Source organism: Arachis hypogaea, chromosome 5 (assembly GCF_003086295.3).
Source record: "Arachis hypogaea cultivar Tifrunner chromosome 5, arahy.Tifrunner.gnm2.J5K5, whole genome shotgun sequence".
NCBI classification, from domain to species: Eukaryota; Viridiplantae; Streptophyta; class Magnoliopsida; order Fabales; family Fabaceae; genus Arachis; species Arachis hypogaea.
The window spans coordinates 67,739,596-67,750,657 of record NC_092040.1 but is presented as its reverse complement, the minus strand read 5'-3'; positions in this window follow the sequence as shown (position 1 = coordinate 67,750,657).

Below are 11,062 nucleotides of genomic sequence, written 5' to 3'. Positions count from 1 at the left end.
TGATGAATGGATTTTGTGTGGTATAGAGTTTCGCAAAAAAAATCTCGTTACAAGTATAGTTTCTAAACCAACAATAATCCTTTCATACAAAAATTTCTTTGTCACAAGTACAAACCCCTAATAATCCTAATAATCCTAATAACCGAAGTATTTAAACCTCGGATCGTCTCTCAAAGGAATTGCAGGGTAGTGTTCTTGTTATTGGTTATGAGTTGTATATTTTGGGGGTTTTGGATGAGAAACAAGAAAATTAAATTGCAAAGGAATTCAAATGATAAAGCGGTTTCGGCAAGGTTTGGTAGTCAAGGATCTCTATCCTTATCACTAACCACCACATGATAATTGCAAGGATCAATCCTATTAAATCATCCTCTAACTAGTAAAGGGACGTCAAATGAGCTATATCAATTCCAAGTCCATGGATCCTAACTATTCACTAATTGAATTAGTGAGAACTAGAGTCAATGGCTACCAATCATCAATCACTTGGATATTAGTAACTCAAAAGTTCCTATGTTACCTTCTCAAGCCAAGAACATAAAATTCTACTCTAACATCCTTCCAAGCATTTTATCAAACACTTGGAAGGCATAAAAAGAAAGCATAGTAAATTGACAACAAGAATGAGTTCTAACAACAATTAATTGCAAAAGAATAACAACAACAATCAAAGAAATCACAATTAACATGAGTTACCTCAAATTGCATTAAAAGAAAATAAGAAGAACAAGAGTAGATCAACTACAAAAGTATGGAAACAAAATAAAGGAAATTGCAACAAGAGAATAGAAGAACAAGATGTAGAAACAAGGATTCCAAAGGTAGAAGTAGATGAAAGCAAAGATTAAAGCCTAGATCTAAGAGATTCTAACCTAAACCTAATCCTAATTCTAGAGAGAAGAGAAAGCTTATCTCTCTAGAATACTAACTCTCAAACTAGCTCTAAAGTCCTAATGTTCTAAGATGATGGAATGGTGCCTTTCCCTTCAATCATTGGTCTTTTTAAGCATTTTAGTGCCAAAGTTGGTTCCAAACTGTGCCCCACAGCTTCTGTGAATTTGCTAGGCACGATTTCACTTAAAAATCACGTGCCAGCACTGACGCGTACGCGTACAGCACGCGTGCACGTCCATGGAGTTTTTACAATCCGCGCGTATGCGTCTAGTGCGCTTGCGCGTCCATGGGCGTATCCGAAATCTTTGGCTTTTCATGATTTCTCCACTTTGCATGCTTTCTCTTCACTTCTTTGATCCATTCGTAGCCCTTTTCAATCTAAAATCACTAGCAAACATATCAAGGTATCTAGTGGAATCAAAGGAAGATTAAAATTATCAAATCAAGGGTCCAAAAGCATGTTTTCACAATTAAGTACAAATTAGGAGACAATCATGAAACTATGCTATTTTATTGAATAAATGTGAGAAAAGGTTAACAAAATGCTATAACTTCAACACAAGATAAACCCTAAAAACGGGGTTGATGAGCGGATAATTTGTACGCTTTTTGGCATTGTTTTTAGTATGTTTTTGGTATGATCTAGTTAGTTTTTAGTATATTTTTATTAGTTTTTAGTTAAAATTCACTTTTCTGGACTATACTATGAGTTTGTGTGTTTTTCTGTGATTTCAGGTATTTTCTGGCTGAAATTGAGGGACCTGAGCAAAAATCTGATTCAGAAACTAAAAAGGACTGCAGATGCTGTTGGATTCTGACCTCCCTGCACTCGAAGTGGATTTTCTGGAGCTACAGAAACCCAATTGACGCGCTCTCAACGGCGTTGGAAAGTAGACATCCTGGGCTTTCCAGCAATATATGATAGTCCATACTTTGCCCAAGATTTGATGGCCCAAACCGGCGTTCAAAGTCACCCTCAGGAATTCCAGCGTTAAACGCCGGAACTGGCACCAAAATGGGAGTTAAACGCCCAAACTGGCACTAAAGCTGGCGTTTAACTCCAAGAAGAGTCTCTACACGAAAATGCTTCATTGCTCAGCCCAAGCACACACCAAGTGGGCCCGGAAGTGGATTTTTATGTCATTTACTCATTTCTGTAAACCTTAGGCTACTAGTTCTCTATAAGTAGGACCTTTTACTATTGTATTTGTAGACTTTGGTAGCTATCTTCATTTTTATGCTATCTTAGATCACTAGGGGGCTGGCCTCACGGCCATGCCTAGACCTTGTTCTTATATATTTTCAACGGTGGAGTTTCTACACACCATAGATTAAGGTGTGGAGCTCTGCTGTACCTCGAGTATTAATGCAATTACTATTGTTCTTCCATTCAATTCCGCTTGTTCTTGTTCTAAGATATCACTTGTTCTTCAACTTGATGAATGTGATGATCCGTGACACTCATCATCATTCTCACCTATGAACGTGTGACTGACAACCACCTCCGTTCTACCTTCGATTGGGTGAATATCTCTTGGATTCCTGATTGCACGATGCATGGTTGATCGCCTGACAACCGAGTGCTCGCCTGACAACTGAGCCAACCATTCCGTGAGATCAGAGTCTTCGTGGTATAGGCTAGAACTGATGGCGGCATTCAAGAGAATCCGGAAAGTCTAACCTTGTCTGTGGTATTCTGAGTAGGATTCAATGATTGAATGACTGTGACATGCTTCAAACTCCTAGCAGGCGGGGCGTTAGTGACAGACGCAAAAGAATCGTTGGATTCTATTCCGGCCTGAACGAGAACCGACAGATGATTAGCCATGCTGTGACAGAGCATAGGAACATTTTCACTGAGAGGATGGGAGGTAGCCACTGACAACGGTGAAACCCTTGCATAAGCTTGCCATGGAAAGGAGTAAGAAGGATTGGATGAAGACAGTAGGAAAGCAGAGAGACGGAAGGGAAGGCATCTTCATGCGCTTATCTGAAGTTCCTACCAATGAATTACATAAGTACCTCTATCTTTATCTTTGTGTTTTTATGCGTTCATCACCATATCCATCTGAGTTTGCCTGACTAAGATTTACAAGATGACCATAGCTTGCTTCATACTAACAATCTCCGTGGGATCGACCCTTACTCGCGTAAGGTTTATTACTTGGACGACCCAGTGCACTTGCTGGTTAGTTGTGCGAAGTTGTGCAATGCCATGGTATTGAACACCAAGTTTTTGGGGTTCATGACCGGGGATTATGAGAGTTGTGAAAAGTATTGTTCACAATTTCGCGCACCAAGTTTTTGGCGCCGTTGCCGGGGATTGTTCAAGTTTTGAGCAAGCTTTTGGTCCGGTAACATCAGTGCCAAGATCCGGCAACAGCACCAAGTTTTTGGTGCCGTTGCCGGGGATTGTTCAGTTTGGACAACTGACGGTTCATCTTGTTGCTTAGATTAGGTATTTATTTTTTTTCGAAATTCTTGAAGATGAATTCTAGAGTTTCATGATGATTTGTTGAAGTCTGGCTGGCTGAGAAGCCATGTCTAATCTCATTGGACCGAGGTTTCAACTTATCATCACAAGAGCTTGTTGATTTTTATCAATCTTGCTTTTGGAGCAGTGATCTGCTAAGGCTTGGCTGGCCATTGGCCATGTCTAGTGTTTTGGACCGAAGCTTTCTTTGAAAGCTTGGCTGGCTGTGAAGCCATGTCTAATTCCTGGACCGGAGTCTTAGACTAGCATTGCACTGATTCCTGGAATTCTCATTAAGAATTTTGATATCTTCTTCCTTTTAATTTTTGAAAAACACAAAAAAATCAAAAAAATCATAAAATCCAAAAATTTCTTGTTTAAGTCTAGTGTCTCATCTTAAGTTTGGTGTCAATTGCATGCATTCATTCATGTGTCTTAAGAATCTTCAAGTAATTCTTGATGATTTTCGTGCTCTGATCTTTAAATTCAATTGACTTGAGTGTTTTGTGTGTCTCATATGCATTCTCATTTTGTTAGTGTCAGTGGTATACAAACTGCTAAGTTTGGTGTCTTGCATGCATTGTTATTTGATTCTTGTTGCATTTTGATTTTTCCTTATTATTAAAAATCCAAAAATATTTTTAATTTGTGTCTTCTCAAGTCAATAATACAGAGAATTGAAGATTCAGAACATACAGCAGAGGAATTGCACAGAAAAAGCTGGGCGTTCAAAACGCCCAGTGAAGAAGGACAGACTGGTGTTTAAACGCCAGCCAGGGTACCTGGTTGGGCGTTTAACGCCCAAAAGGGTATAGTTTTGGGCGTTAAACGCCAGAATGTGCACCATTCTGGGCGTTTAACGCCAGGATGGCTAAAGGGGGAAGATTTTGTTTTCAAATCAGATTTTTTTTCAAGTTTTCAAAGTTTTTCAAAATCAAATCTTTTTTCAATTCAATTTTTCAATCAAATCTTTTTCAAAATCAATTTTTTTCTATTTTCAAAGATACTTGCTACCAATTAATGATTTGATTCAACATTTCAAGTATGTTGCCTTTTCTGTTGAGAAAGGTCTAATGTTTGAATCATATCTTTTCTTGTTAGTCAAGTTTTTAATTCTCAAAATCAAATCTTTTTTTTAAAAATGTTTTTCAAATCATATCTTCTCAATCACATCTTTTTAAAACTAATCATAACTTCTTAACCACATTTTTTTAAAGTAGTTTTCAATCAAATCTTTTTGATTTCTAATTTCAAAATCTTTTACTTAATTTTCGAAAATTGCTTCCCTTCTTCTCACATCCTTCTATTTATGGACTAACACTATTCTTTAATGCAAAAATTCGAACTCCATCTCCTTTGATAAGTTCGAATTTTCTACTTCAGTCTTCTACTTTTCTTTTCCTCTGACACCTCAAGGAATCTCTATACTGTGACATAGAGGATTCCATATTTTCTTGTTCCCTTCTCTTTCTTATGAGCAGGAGCAAAGACAAAGGCATTCTTGTTGAGGCTGATCCTGAACCCGAAAGGACCTTGAAGAGAAAGCTAAGAGAAGCCAAAGCACAACTCTCTTTAGAGGACCTGACCGAATTCTTCAAAGAAGAAGAACACATGGCAGCCGAAAACAACAATGCCAACAATGCAAGGAAGGTGCTGGGTGACTTCACTGCACCTACTCCCGATTTCTATGGGAGAAGCATCTCTATCCCTGCCATTGGAGCAAACAACTTTGAGCTTAAGCCTCAATTAGTTTCTCTAATGCAACAGAATTGCAAGTTCCATGGACTTCCATTGGAAGATCCTCATCAGTTTTTAGCTGAATTCTTGCAAATCTGTGACACAGTCAAGACTAATGGGGTTGACCCTGAGGTCTACAGACTTATGCTATTCCCTTTTGCTGTAAGAGACAGAGCTAGAACATGGTTGGACTCTTAACCTAAAGAAAGCCTGGACTCTTGGGAAAAGCTAGTCAATGCCTTCTTGGCAAAGTTCTTTCCACCTCAAAAATTGAGTAAGCTTAGAGTGGAAGTCCAAACCTTCAGACAGAAGGAAGGAGAATCCCTCTATGAGGCTTGGGAAAGATACAAACAATTAATCAGAAAGTGTCCTTCAGATATGCTTTCTGAATGGAGCATCATAGGTATTTTCTATGATGGTCTCTCTGAACTGTCCAAGATGTCTTTGGATAGCTCTGCTGGAGGATCTCTTCATCTGAAGAAGACGCCTACTGAAGCTCAAGAACTGATTGAAATGGTTGCAAATAACCAATTCATGTACACTTCTAAAAGAAATCCTGTGAACAATGGGACTAGTCAGAAGAAAGGAGTTCTTGAGATTGACACTCTGAATGCCATATTGGCTCAGAATAAAATATTGACTCAACAAGTCAATATGATTTCTCAAAGTCTGTCTGGAATGCAAAATGCACCAAGCAGTACTAAGGAGGCTTCATCTGAGGAAGAAGCCTATGATCCTGAGAACCTTTCAATGGAAGAGGTGAATTACATGGGAGAACCCTATGGAAACACCTATAATCCTTCATGGAGAAATCATCCAAATTTCTCATGGAAGGATCAACAGAGACCCCAACAAGGTTTCAACAATAATAATGGTGGAAGAAACAAGTTTAGCAATAGGAAGCCTTTTCCATCATCTTCTCAGCAACAGACAGAGAGTTCTAAGCAGAATAACTCTGACTTAGCAACCATGGTCTCTGATCTGATCAAAACCACTCAAAGTTTCATGACTGAAACAAGGTCCTCCATTAGAAATTTGGAGGCACAAGTGGGTCAGCTGAGCAAGAAAAATACTGAACTCCCTCCTAGTACTCTTCCAAGCAATACAGAAGAAAATCCAAAAGGAGAGTGCAAGGCCATTAACATGACCGAATTTTGGAAGGAAGAAGAGACAGTGAACGCCACTGAGGAAGGCCTCACTGGGCGTCCACTGGCCTCCAATGAGTTCCCCAATGAGGAACCATGGGAATCTGAGGCTCAAACTGAGACCATAGAGATTCCATTGGACTTACTTCTGCCATTCATGAGCTCTGATGAGTATTCTTCCTCTGAAGAGGATGAGTATGTCACTGAAGAGCAAGTTGCTAAATACCTTAGAGCAATCATGAAGCTAAATGACAAGTTATTTGGAAATGAGACTTGGGAGGATGAACCCCCTTTGCTCACCAAAGAACTGGATGACTTGTCTAGGCAGAAAATACCTCAAAAGAGACAGGATCCTGGGAAGTTTTCAATACCTTGTACCATAGGCACCATGACCTTCAAGAAGGCCTTGTGTGACTTCGGGTCAAGTGTAAACCTCATGCCTCTCTCTGTAATGGAGAAGTTAGGGATCTCTGAGGTACAAGCTGCAAAAATCTCACTAGAGATGGCAGACAACTCAAGAAAACAAGCCCATGGACTTGTAGAGGATGTTCTGGTTAAAGTTGAAGACCATTACATCCCTACTGATTTCATAGTCCTAGAGACTGGGAAGTGCATGGATGAATCCATCATCCTTGGCAGACCCTTCCTAGCCACAGCAAGGGCTGTGATTGATGTTGATAGAGGAGAGTTGATCATTCAAGTGAATGAAGAATCCTTGGTGTTTAAGGCCCAAGGATATCCCTCTGCCATCATGGAGAGGAAGCATGAAGAGCTTCTCTCAAAGCAGAGCCAAACAGAGCCCCCACAGTCAAACTCTAAGTTTGGTGTTGGGAGGTTCCAACATGGCTCTGAGTATCTGTGAGGCTCCATGAGAGTCCTCTGTCAAGCTACTGACATTAAAGAAGCGCTTGTTGGGAGGCAACCCAATGTTATATTTTATCTATTTTCTTTTGTTATTTTATCTTTTTTTGTAGGTTGATGATCATAAGAAGTCACAAAATCAATGAAAAAAGCAAAAACAGAATGAAAAATAGGAAGAAAAACAGCACACCCTGGAGGACGCACCTACTGGCGTTTAAACGCCAGTGAGGCTAGCTGTTGGGCGTTTAACGCCCAGTCTGGCACCATTCTGGGCGTTTAACGCCAGAAAGGGGCACCAGACTGGCGTTAAACGCCAGAAAAGGGTAAGAAGCTGGCGTTAAACGCCAGAAATGGGCACCAGCCCGGCGTTTAACGCCAGAATTGGCACAAAACGAGATTTTGCTTGCCATTTGGTGCAGGGATGACTTTTCCTTGACACCTCAGGATCTGTGGACCCCACAGGATCCCCACCTACCCCACCACTCTCTCTCTCCTTCTTCTCCCATTCACCAATCACCTCAACACCTCTTCCCCAAAAACCCCTCACCTATCAAATCCCATCTTTCTCTTCACCACTCACATCCATCTTTCATAAAACCCCACCTACCTCACCATTCAAATTCAAACCACTTCCCCACCCAAACCCACCCTCAAATGGCCGAACCCTACCCTTCCCCCTCTCCTATATAAACCCTCCTTCACTCCTTCATTTTCACACATCCTAAACACCATTTCTCTCCCCTTTGGCCGAACACAAAGCCATTCCCTTCTTCCTCATTTCTTCTTCTCCTACTCTCTTCTTTCTTCTTTTGCTCGAGGACAAGCAAACATTTTAAGTTTGGTGTGGTAAAAGCATTGCTTTTTGTTTTTCCATAACCATTTATGGCATCCAAGGCCGGAGAAACCTCTAGAAAGAGGAAAGGGAAGGCAAAAGCTTCCACCTCCGAGTCATGGGAGATGGAGAGATTCATCTCAAGGGTGCATCAAGACCACTTCTATGAAGTTGTGGCCTTGAAGAAGGTGATCCCCGAGGTCCCTTTTTCACTCAAAAAGGGTGAATATTCGGAGATCCGACATGAGATCCGAAGAAGAGGTTGGGAAGTTCTTACCAACCCCATTCAACAAGTCAGAATCTTGATGGTTCAAGAATTCTATGCCAATGCATGGATCACCAAGAACCATGATCAAAGTGTGAACCCGAATCCAAAGAATTATCTTACTATGTTTCGGGGGAAATACTTGGATTTTAGTCCGGAAAGTGTAAGGTTGGCATTCAACTTGCCTATGATGCAAGGAGATGAACATCCTTACACTAGAAGGGTCAACTTTGATCAAAGGTTGGACCAAGTCCTCACAGTCATATGTGAAGAGGGCGCCCAATGGAAGATAGATTCAAGAGGAAAGCCGGTTCAATTGAGAAGGCATGACCTCAAACCCGTGGCTAGGGGATGATTAGAGTTTATACAACGCTCAATCATTCCCACTAGCAACCGGTCTGAAGTTACCATAGACCGGGCTATCATGTTCCATAGCATCATGATTGGAGAAGAAATAGAAGTTCATGAGGTTATAGCCCAAGAACTCTATAAGGTGGCGGACAAGTCCTCTACCTTGGCAAGGTTAGCCTTTCCTCATCTCATTTGTCACCTCTGTTATTCGGTTGGAGTTGACATAGAGGGAGACATCCCTATTGATGAGGACAAGCCCATCACTAAGAAGAGGATGGAGCACACAAGAGACCCCACTCATCATGAGATCCCTGAGATTCCTCAAAGGATGCACTTTCCTCCACAAAACTATTGGGAGCAACTAAACACCTCCCTAGGAAAATTGAGTTCCAACATGGGACAACTAAGGGTGGAGCATCAAGAACACTCCATCATCCTCCATGAAATTAGAGAAGATCAAAGAATCATGAGAGAGGAGCAACAAAGACAAGGAAGAGACATTGAGGAGCTCAAACACTCCATAGGATCTTCAAGAGGAAGAAAGAGCCGCCATCACTAAGGTGGACCCGTTCTTTGATTTCCTTGTTCTTTATTCTTCTGTTTTTCGAAAATTAATGCTTATGTTTGTCCATGTTTGTGTCTTGTGATCATTAGTGTCTTAGTGTCTATGCCTTAAAGTTATGAATGTCCTATGAATCCATCACCTTTCTTAAATAAAAATGTGCTTAATTGAAAAAGAAAAGAATTGCATGAATTTTGAATTTTATAACAGTTTAATTATTTTGATGTGGTGGCAATATTTTTGTTCTCTGAATGTATGCTTAAACAGTGCATATGTCTTTTGAATTTGTGGTTCATGAATGTTGGCTCTTGAAAGAATGATGAAAAAGGAGACATGTTACTGAGGATCTGAAAAATCATTAAAATGATTCTTGAAGCAAGAAAAAGCATTTCTATTCAAAAAAAATTTCGAAAAAAAAGAAAAAGAAAAAAGAAAACGAAAAAAAAAGGAAAAAAAAAGAAATAAAGTTGTGATCCAAGGCAATGAGAGTGTGCTTAAGAACCCTGGACACCTCTAGTTGGGGACTCTAGCAAAGCTGAGTCACAATCTGAAAAGGTTCACCCAATTATGTGTCTGTGGCATGTATGTATCCGGTGGTAATACCGAAAGACAGAGTGCTTTGGGCCACAGCCAAGACTCAATAAGTAGCTTTGTTCAAGAATCATCATACTTTACTAGGAGAATCAATAACACTATCTGTATTCTAAGTTCCTAAAGAAGCCAATCATTCTGAATTTCAAAGGATAGAGTGAGATGCCAAAACTATTCAGAGGCAAAAAGCTAAAAGCCCCGCTCATCTGATTAATACTGATCTTCATAGATGTTTTTGGAATTCATTGCATATTCTATTCTTTTTATCTTATTTGATTTTCAGTTGCTTGAGGACAAGCAACAATTTAAGTTTGGTGTTGTGATGAGTGGATAATTTGTACGCTTTTTGGCATTGTTTTTAGTATGTTTTTGGTATGATCTAGTTAGTTTTTAGTATATTTTTATTAGTTTTTAGTTAAAATTCACTTTTCTGGACTTTACTATGAGTTTGTGTGTTTTTCTGTGATTTCAGGTATTTTCTGGCTGAAATTGAGGGACCTGAGCAAAAATCTGATTCAGAGATTAAAAAGGACTGCAGATGCTGTTGGATTCTGACCTCCCTGAACTCGAAGTGGATTTTCTGGAGCTACAGAAGCCCAATTGACGCGCTCTCAACTGCGTTGGAAAGTAGACATCCTGGGCTTTCCAGCAATATATGATAGTTCATACTTTGCCCAAGATTTGATGGCCCAAACCGGCGTTCAAAGTCACCCTCAGGAATTCCAGCGTTAAACGCCGGAACTGGCACCAAAATGGGAGTTAAACGCCCAAACTGGCACTAAAGCTGGCGTTTAACTCCAAGAAGAGTCTCTACACGAAAATGCTTCATTGCTCAGCCCAAGAACACACCAAGTGGGCCCGGAAGTGGATTTTTATGTCATTTACTCATTTCTGTAAATCTTAGGCTACTAGTTCTCTATAAGTAGGACCTTTTACTATTGTATTTGTAGACTTTGGTAGCTATCTTCATTTTTATGCTATCTTAGATCACTGGGAGGCTGGCCTCACGGACATGCCTAGACCTTGTTCTTATGTATTTTCAACGGTGGAGTTTCTACACACCATAGATTAAGGTGTGGAGCTCTGCTGTACCTCGAGTATTAATGCAATTACTATTGTTCTTCCATTCAATTCCGCTTGTTCTTGTTCTAAGATATCACTTGTTCTTCAACTTGATGAATGTGATGATTCGTGACACTCATCATCATTCTCACCTATGAACGTGTGACTGACAACCACCTCCGTTCTACCTTCGATTGGGTGAATATCTCTTGGATTCCTGATTGCACGATGCATGGTTGATCGCCTGACAACCGAGTGCTCGCCTGACAACCGAGCCAACCATTCTGTG